Genomic DNA, 11,695 nt, shown 5'->3' on the forward strand with positions numbered 1-11,695 from the left:
TGAAACTGACCAGACTAGTTTTACTATCCAAGCTTAGTCAACGGAAGAACAAATATATGGAAACAGAAAATACAGGAAAAAAAGTGTAAAAAGTTTTCTATTGCTTTGAACTTTTTGAATGATTTATAGTGTTAAGAAGAACACTACAGAGATGGCTTTAGTGATTGCTTAGTACCACTTCGTTGTTGATCTTTAAACCTAAAATTGGTCTAATGATGAAACTGTTATTCAATGGCTCATGGAAACTGGTACTTCGGAATAAACTCTAAAATACCAGTGGTTCCAAATGACATCTTTTACCAAGTTGACTACCTCTAGCAAACAGCTAAGAAATGCCAACTGCAACTAAACTCCAAATTTCTCCTAGGTATTTTTTTAGTTTAATGCTAGGAAGGCTTTTGAACTCAGTCACTGTTGGTGTAGCAGGGGGAAAAAAATGTTTGGCTTTGCTGTTTGTTTGCTGTTTGGCTTTGCTATATGTTTTATCATTATAGCCAATCTTAATAATTCTGCTATAAGTGATCCAGTTTAATTTTCACAGAAACTTATTTCTCTCCCTGACTTTTCAGGATCTGGTACCTGAGACAATCAGCTCCTGAAGTCGGAAATGGCCTCTGGAAAACTCACTTGATGGGTGAAATGGAAGAGTAAAGCTTGCAGGGTGTAGCACCATGGGTGGGGGGAAACTCAGATCTAACGCATTCTTTCCACTTTATTCAGTACTGTGATAGAATCTTAAGAGTGGTCCTGGCTTCCATACCTCACAAGTTTCTATTGTTCCCTATCCCATAAGGCTTCCACTCTTAGAGCTTATTGCAAGAGAAACATTCCTTCCAAGCAGGGCAGGGGGCAAATTAACTCTCTCTTAGCTTCACCACTAAACCAAACTGCCTAGGAAATGCAGCCTGACTGCTTCAAGTCAGCAGAGGGGTGGAGTTTAAAGCGCCTGGCTTTCTTAAAGGGCCCACGTCATGGTAAGCTTAAGAACGTATTGGTCTTCAATAGGATTTGGAGGAAATCTGCATTTTGACATGGTCCTTGTAGGCAGTAATCGTGTTTAGAAGACTTTAGGGGGAAAGCCATCTTCTAAAGCTTCCCTGCTGATACAGATGGGAATAAACTGGAGAATATTTTTTCACTGTGGTTTTTATTGTTATTGCAAAGCAGAAGCGTGTCTAATTTTCTACTTCTTGTAAAAGTGATTTCCCTTATAAACAGATCATTTATCACAACACGGGTTCAGTAATAGCATTACAATGGAAACACCAGTTACAAAACCAATAATATCATTATAAAACTCCTTCTCAGCTTTCTAGGGGAAATGAATCAGAAGAATAAATGGTAGCATGTGCTGCCTGAAGGAAGATGGGACAAATTTAGATAATCACTTCCATTGAAATAATGAAATTTAGCTTTGCCCTAAATTTAAGCTACAAAAATGTATGAACAAAGGAAAAGAATACCTTGTAGTCTAACTGCAAAACACAAGATCAAAATCTTTCTTTGTCTAATGCCATTTTTGCAGCTAATTTACTCTATGGCCTTGGAGCCTTAGTGTTTTCAATAGTAAAATAAAAATAATTGCATAAATCATAGGGAAATTTTGATGTTTAATTTTTTCCTTTTTTTTTTTTTTTGAGACAAGGTCTCTATCGCCTCAGGTAAAGTGTAGTGGCATCATCATAGCTCACTGTAACCTCAAACTCCTGGGCTCCTCCTGCCTTAGCCTCCTGAGTAGCTGGGACTATAGCCGTGTGCCACCACACCCAGCTCATTTTTTCTATTTTTGGTAAAGATGGGGTCTCAGTTTTGCTCAGGCTGGTCCCGAACTCCTGACCTCAAGCGATCCTCCCACCTCAGCCTCTCAGAGTACTAGGATTACATGAGCCACTGAGCTGGTCTTTGTTGTTTAATTTTTAATGGCCATAACCATACATATCCAATTATATTATATGTCAGATCCCAGTGATTTTATTCAAATTCTGAATGGATTTTAGTGGTTGCAGGACCCAACTTTACAGTTTTGAAAAGAATTGAAGTGAATCAAGTATGAGTGGCTATCACAGAGCATCAGAATTTGGATAAAATCATAAAAGAATGTATGCCTGTACAGCTAGCATTTCTTGAAACGTAGTAGATAGTGTATTTCTGTAAATACACCTTTGGTTTAGAGGCTGTGTGTAGTCCCCAGGTCTGGCAATAGGTTTGTGCACTTTGGCAATACTGACACTTGAAACTGAATAATTTTTTGTTGTGGAGAGCTATCCTGTGCATTATAGGATGTTTAGCAGAATCTCTAGCCACTACCCAGTGGATGCCAATAGCATGCCAACAAAAATGTCTCTAGGCGTTGCAGAATGTCCCCTGGGAAACCAAGATTTCACACACATACCCCAGGAGCACTGATCTACAATTACTTTGGTGGAGTATAGGCAGCCCCATATGGGAGTGGCTTTTCTGACAACACATTGATTACCTACCCTGAGTCATCCAGTGAATTTCACTCTCACTTCATATTGCCAATGTTAACTAGCCAAGAGAACCCAAACAACCACATCTACACTTCCGACTGTTGCTATCTTCAGCCTCTATTTCTTTAACATGCTTTTTCAACATTATACATTTCTTAACATTATACTAGTCTTTCACATGCAACATCCCACCCTGGAAAGAGATCATCACTACAAGATTAATTACATATCTCATCTCTGTCCTGTTTCTGTTCACTTATTATTGGTTCACAGGCATCAAAACCATTTATACAGACGACAGCCTAATGAAATAAGTCACCAGCTAAAGTAAATCAGATGAGAAGTAAGAATTTCAACAAAAAATGAGACATATAACTTAGGCGTCTAGAAATTTGGCAACCTGTAAGACCTAAAACTTGCCCTGATGCAGAACATTTAGAATTGCTGAACAGGAAATGGTTTTTAAATCCTATTCAGTACACGGCAGACTCAAAAGACAGTAAAGAGAAATCCCAGGCCCCCAGTAGCAAAGAGGTAAATGTCCACCTACAATATAAACTCCATTATATTTGTGCAATGGAATAATAAACAGCAATGAGAATGAGCAAACTACAACCACATGAAGCAACATGAGTTGAACGTCACAAACGTAATGATAAGCAAAGAAAGCCAGACACAAAAAAGTATATGCTGTATGATTACATTTATATCTAGTTCAAAAATAGGCAAAATGAATCTATGGAGCTATAAGTCAGAATAGTGATTCTTCTTAGGAAAGAGTAAGTTGCTGGAAGGATACTGAGAGATTTCTAGTAATGTTCTTTTTCTTTATCCAGGTACTTGTTACACAGATATGTTCATTTATATAAAGGTGTTGAGCTATGTACTTATGATTGTTGTACCTTTCTGTATGTGCATTATACTTTAAAAAAATGTATGAATCAAAAAATGGGAGGGAGGGGGAACCTAAATCCAGAGTAGCAAGTCTGGCCACTGAAACCTGGGCAACAGTACTGTGGACTTTGCTAACCATGGAGTTAGAGTTTAATGCCCATCAAGAGCAGGACAGGAGGCCCTGGGACCACACAAGGCAGAAAGATGTAACTGAGATGTAACTAAGAACTATGAGAAAGCTGTACCACACTGAAAGGACAAACTAGTGGGAAAAGTCTTTCTACCAGAAAACAGGCAACAAGGAAGCTTGTTTGCATTAGACTTGATTCAGAGTTTTGGTTGTTTTTATAGAAATCTCTTTGGAAAATTTATAACCTAGACCTAAGCTACATGGAGTAGCTTATAGTAGTATATATACTTCATACTACCTACATGGTGCAGAGATCTCTAAGATGGCATACTATCATGAAAGTTGACCTGGAATGGAAACTCTTTGGGTAATGGACATGTTCCATATCTTGACTGTGGTGAAGGTGACACAAACGTACACATTTGTCAAATCTCATCAAACATATTTTAAAAGGGTGAATTCTTGCACTGAATTGCATTCTATGTAAAACTAAAAAAAAATAAATAAATAAACTAACTTAAAAAAAAATAGTTGGTGCTGGAATGATAATATCCTTGGGGTACCTAGCAGAAGCAAGTACAAATTCACTCTGGAAGGACACACTGTCAAAACGAAGATGAAATTATAATCAAAAATTATAAAACACACAGAGAAATAATCCATTTTGATTAAAAATTGGCAGATAGTAAGGAGCAGAATGACATCCTCATGAGTTAAGTTAATACAAATGCTGGATGGAGCTAGATTGGATAAAATTAAGTATGTTTTAAAAAATTAGAGCTATAAAAGGAGGAATAGAAGGCATAGGAAAGAAAAACACAGCTAGAATTAGGACCAGAACAATCAGAAATAAACTACATAGAATATCTAGAAGTTAAAAAATATGTTAAAACCTACTAACCAAAGATTAGGAGCACACCTGTAGTCAAGATAGCTGGCTTTATTTAGTTACCTGTAGCAAAAGAGAATACACAGCAGAGGAATTGTGGTATGGGGTTATTATAGGATTTGCACTTGAATTTGATGATTCTAAGCAGAAGTGAAGAAAGCAGGGTTCAGTTCTGGATCAGATGTTGTCAAGAAGTGGAGGAAATTTGATGACTGAGTATCTTGATAAGTTTTATGTAAGAAGCAGGAGTTTTAAAGGAGAGCTAGAGTTATTAGCAAAAGAGTCACTCATGTCAGTCAAGAGTGGGATGTAGTCATTTTTGTCACTCAAGACACATTTATAACAAAAAAAAGATACATTTATAAGCAATGGCACGAACCATTTAGTTCATCCATAAAGAACTGAGGGTACTAAGAATGTCAATGCAGTCTTTTTTACACCATTAACTGAAGAAAAATGGGTGCCCTTTACAGAGTTTTAAAGATTAGAAAACAAAAGAAAAGTCTGAAGGAGCCAAATTAGGACTGTAAGGTGGATACCTAATGATTTTCCATCGAAACTCTTGCAAAATTGTCCTTATTTGATGAGACTTTAAATGAGCAGAAGCACGGCTATGGTGAAGATGGATTCTCTGGTGCTAACTTTCCCAAAACACTCTCCTAATAAGCAGATGTTATCATTCTTTGGCCCTTCAGAAAGTCAACAACCAAAATGCCTTGAGTGTCCCAAAAAACTCTTGCCAGGACCTTTGCTCTTGACCAATCTGCTTTTGCTTTGACTGGACCACTTCTACTTCTTGGTAGCCATTGCTGTGATTATGGTTTGTCTTCAAGGATCGAACTGGTAAAGCCATGTTTCATCTCCTGTTAGAATTCTTTGAAGAAATGCTTCAGGATCTTGATCCCACTTGTTTAAAATTTCCAGGCAAGCGCTCTGCTCTTGTCTACAGCTTATCTGGGTACAATGGTTTTGGCACCTATCAAATGGAAAGTTTGCACAACTTAATTTTTCAGTCATAGTTGTGTAAAGCTGAGCCAGCTGAGATGTCTACCATGTTGGCTATTGTTCCTGCTGTTAATCATTAGCCCTCTTCAATTAGGGCACAAACAAGATTAATTTTTTCCTCAAAACTTGAGGTGGATGGTCTGCCACTGTGGGCTTCTTTTTCAATGTCATCTTGTCCCTCCTTAAAACAAGTTCTTCATTTGTAAACTGCTCATATCTTTGGGGCACTATCCCCATAAACTTTTCTTAAAGCATCAATGATTTCGTCATTCTTCCATCTAAGCTTCACCATATATTTGTTGTCTGTTCTTGCTTCAATTTGGGCAGAATTCATGTTGGCTTTGATAGGGGCTCTTTTCAAATTGATGTCTCATTGTTTTTAAGAGACTCAAACTAGATCCTGCTCAGACATGTTATAACAAATTAGCACATGTTTATTTCGGTGCAAAAACATTTTGAATCCACATATAGTTTTGTCATATGCATTTTCCATAAAAGCATATGACATTTGAAGACTGCTTTTGAAGACCGCTTGTACTTTATTACTAACAGCATCCAGCTGAAAGAATTTCTAAGTGATTTTCTAGAAGGAAGAAGAAAGATACAAGGAAGAACCATGAGCAAAGAAACATGGAACAAAATGAGTAAATGTAAACAAACACAATACATAAATATAAAATAATAATGATGAATAACAGAGTTCTAAAACAATTATAATAATAACTACTATTTTAGGGAGAACTAAAATACTGTAAAACAAGTGGCTAGAGGGGGATTAGAGTTAAGGCATTCTAAAGATATTGTTATGTTCAAAAAGACAGTAGAGAAAATGATTTATTTATATTTTTGTTGAGTAGTATATGGTCAAATTTTAAAGTAAATGAATAAAGGAACAGAAATGAAATTTTTAACTTCCAAATCAATTGAGGGGAATAAAAAAGAACAGCAAATACTTGCTCAATCCAATAGATTAAAAAAAAAAAGCAGAAAAGAGCAGAGAAAATAAATAGAAATAAATGGAAATCACACACAGAGAGAACATTTATAGAAACTTACGCAAACATATCAGGAAACATAATAAATTGAATCTACCTATTAAATCACAGGGGTGATCAGACTGGGAAAAAACAGCCATTTTTTTTTACAAGACTTAGAAGACTCTTAAACTAAGAACTTAGTAAATTTGAAAGTAAATTTGAAAGTAAAAGAGTACAAAAAAATCATGTAAATATCTACAAAAAAACTGGAGAAGCCATATTAAAATAAGACCCTCAAAGAAATCAGAAACACTATGATACAAAAGGAGGTAGACACGTAATAATTAAAGCAACAAATAACCAGGAAAATGCAAAGATTCTAAATTTTTATATACCTGATAATATAGCCTCAAATATATATATTAAAAATTAACAGAATTATAAGGATAAATTGACAAATCTATAATCATTCCAAGTGATTGTAGCACATGTCTGTGTTAAAAAATTAAGCAAAGGAAAAATTTTAAAGAATGTGGAATATTTGAACACAATTAACAAGATTGATCTAATGGACATATACAGACCCTCCACCCGGTGATTATAGAACGAGTATCCTAGTCAGGCACACAATAAACCAAAACTGACAATGAACTAGGCTACAAAGCAGGTCCCAACAAATAATACTTCATATTTATTAGATGCTTACCCTGTGCCAGGATTGGCAAAATGCTTTAGTGCTTTAGGCATATTATATTATAATACATATAATTATATATAGTTACATATTATATATTATTTTTATATTAAACATATATTGTTTAATCCTCACAGCAACCCTACACAGGTAGGTACTATTGTTATCCTCATTTTAAAGATGAGAAAACACAAGGTAGAAGAAATTCAGAAAATTGCACGAGCTCATCAACTGATAAATTGGAAGATGGGATTCGCACTAACATAATCTATAGATCTGCACTGTTCTTTTTTTAGAGAGAAAATTTTAAAGAGATACACACAAGTACAAATTCTTAACACCCTGAATTAATAAGTTTTGCCATTTGGTCTTATTTCCTAGAGTCTTCCTTTTTTCTAAAAGAAACAGAACACTTACAGTTAAGTCCCCTTTGGCAACCACTCACAGTTTGATACCAAAGCCCTTCTCTCCATGATAGATATATATCCTTCCAGTTTACATTTTACACATTTGTAATGACCACTACTTGTCAAACCATATGATATTGTTTTGGTGAGTATGTTTTGGTAAGTATACACATGCGCATGGGCATCAATTTTAATAGTTATATGGAGAAGATAGAAAAAAGCATTTTGAATAGGAAAAAAATAGCTTATGATGAGAAATTTAGTAAAGCCTGAGCATACCAGGGGTCCTCAAAGTACGGCTTCCCCCGCCCCCGGGTGTTTTTGCCTCTGCTGCCTGTCCTGCTTAGCAGCCCACTGGTCCCGGGCCCACACTGCCGCATGTGTGGAATGTGCACCGCACTCTCCAACAGCCCTCCAACGGTCTGAGGGACAGTGAACTGTCCCCCTGTTTAAAAAGTTTGAGGACCACTATGAAACACTGAGGAAGGAAATAGCAGAGGATGTAAACAGATGGAAATCCATTCCATGCTCGTGGATTGGCAGACTCAACATCATTAAAATGTCTATACTACCCAAACTGATCTACAGATTGAATGCAATACCTATTTTTTTGTCGTTGTTGAGACAGAGTCTCACTTTGTTGCCCAGGCTAGAGTGAGTGTTGTGGCGTCAGCCTAGCTCACAGCAACCTCAAACTCCTGGGCTCAAGCAATCCTTCTGCCTCAGCCTCCCGAGTAGCTGGGACTACAGGCAGGCGCCACCATGCCTGGCTAATTTTTTTCTATATATATTAGGTGGTTAATTAATTTCTTTCCATTTTTATAGTAGAGACGGGGTCTCGCTCAGGCTGGTTTTGAACTCCTGACCTTGAGCAATCCGCCCACCTCGGCCTCCCAGAGTCCTAGGATTACAGGTGTGAGCCACCGTGCCCGGCCAATGCAATACCTATTAAAATCCCATCAGCATTCTTCACAGATATAGAAAAAATAGTTTTACGCTTCGTATGGAACCAAAGAAGACCCCGAATATCAAAAGCGATTCTAGGCAACAAAAACAAAATGGGAGGTATTGATATGCCAGATATCAAACTATACTACAAAGCTGTAGTAATTAAATCAATCTGGTATTGGCACAAAAATAGAAATATTGACCAGTGGAACAGATCTGAGAATCCTGATATAAAACCATCCTCATACAGTCATCTAATCTTTGACAAAGCAGACAAAAACATACGCTGGGGAAAAGAATCCCTTGTCAATAAATGGTGCTAGGAAAACTGGATAGCCACTTGTAGAAGGCTAAAGTAGGACCCACACCTTTCACCTCTCACAAAAATCAACTCACACTGGATAACAGACTTAAACCTAAGGTATGAAACTATTAGAATTCTAGAGGAAAATGTTGGAAACACTCTCCTAGACATTGGCCTAGGCAAAGAGTTTATGAAGAAGTCTCCAAAGGCAATCACAGCAGCAACAAAAATAAATAAATGGAACATGATCAAACTAAAAAGCTTCTGCACAGCCAAAGAAATAGTCATGAAAGTAAACAGACAACCTACAGAATGGGAGAAAATTTTTGCATTCTACCCATCTGATAAGGGGCTGATAACTAGAATATACTTACAACTCACGAAAATCAGCAAGAAAAAATCAAATAGCTCTATTAAAAAGTGGGCAAAGGACTTGAACAGAAACTTTTCTAAAGAAGACAGAAGAATGGCCAACAAACACATGAAAAAATGCTCAACATCTCCAATCATCAGGGAAATGCAAATCAAAACCACAAATGAGGTATCATTAACCCCAGTGAGAATGGCCTTTATCAAAAGTCTCCAAACAATAGATGTTGGCGTGGATGCGGAGAGAGGGGAACATTCCTACACTGCTGGTGGGACTGCAAACTAGTTCAACCTCTGTAGAAAGCAATATGGAGATACCTTAAAGTGATACAAGTGAATCTACCATTCAATCCAGCAATCCATTGCTGGGCATCTACCCAAAAGATCCAATGACACTCTACAAAAAAGACACCTGCACTCGAATGTTTATAGCAGCACAATTCATAATTGCAAGGCTGTGGAAACAGCCCAAGTGCCCATCAATCCAAGAATGGATTAATAAAATGTGGTATATGTATACCATGGTGTACTATTCAGCTCTAAGAAACAATGGCGATATAGCACATCTTATATTTTCCTAGTTACAGCTTGAACCCATACTACTAAGTGAAGTATCCCAAGAATGGAAAAACAAGCACCACATATACTCACCAGCAAATTAGTATTAACTGAGCAGCACCTAAGTGGACACATAGGTACTACAGTAATAGGGTATTGGGCAGGTGGGAGGGGGGAGGGGAGCGGGTATATACATACATAATGAGTGAGATGTGCACCATCTGGGGGATGGTCATGCTGGAGACTCAGACTTGTGGGGGGAGGGGGAGAAAGGACATTTATTGAAACCTTAAAATCTGTACCCCCATAATATGCTGAAATAAAATAAAAAAAAATTTTTAAAAAGTTTGAGGACCCCTAGAAGCTATATGAAATCAAGTGACTACAGAAATAAATCGAGATTAGATTTGAAGCTTTTTTATGCTGCAGTAATAAGTTTGGATTTTATTCTTTAGGAAATAAATCAGAACTATTGTTTTCTTTCTAAGGAAGGAAGTGGTATGTTCAGATACTTTTATGTAAAATAGAGACATCATGATGTTTCACCCCAAGTAATTTTCCTACACCATCACAATACAATTATTATCTACAATAAAATCAATAGTAATTTCCTTAATATAATACCCTAATGGTATCAAAAATTTCCCAGTTGTCTCTAGCATGTCTTTGCAGCTGGTTTGTTCGAATCAAGATCTAATCAAAGACCACATATTGCATTGCATTTGGCTGCTTTGTCTCTTCAGTCTCTTTTAATAATGCCCTCCTATCAGTTTTTTCATGTCATTAAAATCACTGAAGACACTTATAGAACATCCCATTTCTAGATTTCCCCAATTTTTCTTTTTGATACTGGTTTAACCTTTTCCTCTGCCCTTTGTATTTCCTTACAAAACAGAATTTAGGTCTAAAGCTTGTTTGGATTCAGGTTAAACATTTTTAGTAAGACTACTTCGCAGGTGATGATGTGTGTTTCACATTGCAACCATCAGGAAGCACATGATGTCTAGTTGTCGACTAAAAATGGATGCTAAGGTTAATCACTGGGTTAAACATTTCAGGTCTCACCACAATGTTGTAGTTTACTTTTTTCTCCCAGCAAGTAATCTGTCAGGTGATATCTTGGCATTAAATACATTGCCATCCTGTCCCTATCATCACTTGACCTAATGGCTTTAGCATCCTTGGATGATCCTGATTTTGGTCAGTAATTTCTTTAAGTGTTACAAAATGGTAATTTTCTCATTCTGTCACCACTACTTGTTTTTGTTCAAGACAGAGTCTCACTCTGTCGCCCTGGCTAGAGTGCAGTGTTGTCATCATAGCTCACTGTAACCTCAAATTCCTACGCTCAAGAGATCCTCCTGCTTCAGCCTCCCAAGTAGCTGGGACTCCAAGTGTGTGCCAGGTTGCCTAGCTAATTTTTCTACTTTTTGTAGAGACGGAAGTGGGGGTGGGAGGGAATCTGGCTCTTGCTCAGGGTGGTCTCTAACTCCTAGCCTCAAGTAATCCTCCCGCCTCAAACTCCCAGACTATTAGGATTACAAGCATGGGCCACCGGGCCTAGCTCTGTCACAACTTCTATATGTATTATCTGACAAATTTTTTTCTTAGTAGCTGAGATTTTTAGTTTCTGTAACATACAAATCCTACCAGAAAATCAGGATAAATGCCTGATTATAGGGCGTGTACTCTTAACAACCATGCTTTCCTGCCTCTGCAAAGAACCACTATGAAGCTTTCTGATCATAATGCAATTAAACAAAAAATCATTAATAAAAATAACTAAAATAATGTGTACATTTGGAAATTTTAAATAGTTTTGAAATAAATTATGGGTCAGACATGAATTAAACATGAAAATCAATAGATATTCATAAAATTGATAATCTTAAAACTACTTATCAAGCATGTGGGATGCTGCTAAAGTAGCAAAGTACCAGACAGATTCAGAAAAATAAAATAAGGAAAAATAAGCAATTTTACACCAAGAAATTAAAAAGTTTAGACACAATGTATGGGTTTTGTAGAAAAAAGTAGTTTGCCAAGAAT

This window comes from Microcebus murinus, chromosome 14, assembly GCF_040939455.1.
Source record: "Microcebus murinus isolate Inina chromosome 14, M.murinus_Inina_mat1.0, whole genome shotgun sequence".
Lineage (NCBI taxonomy): Eukaryota > Metazoa > Chordata > Mammalia > Primates > Cheirogaleidae > Microcebus > Microcebus murinus.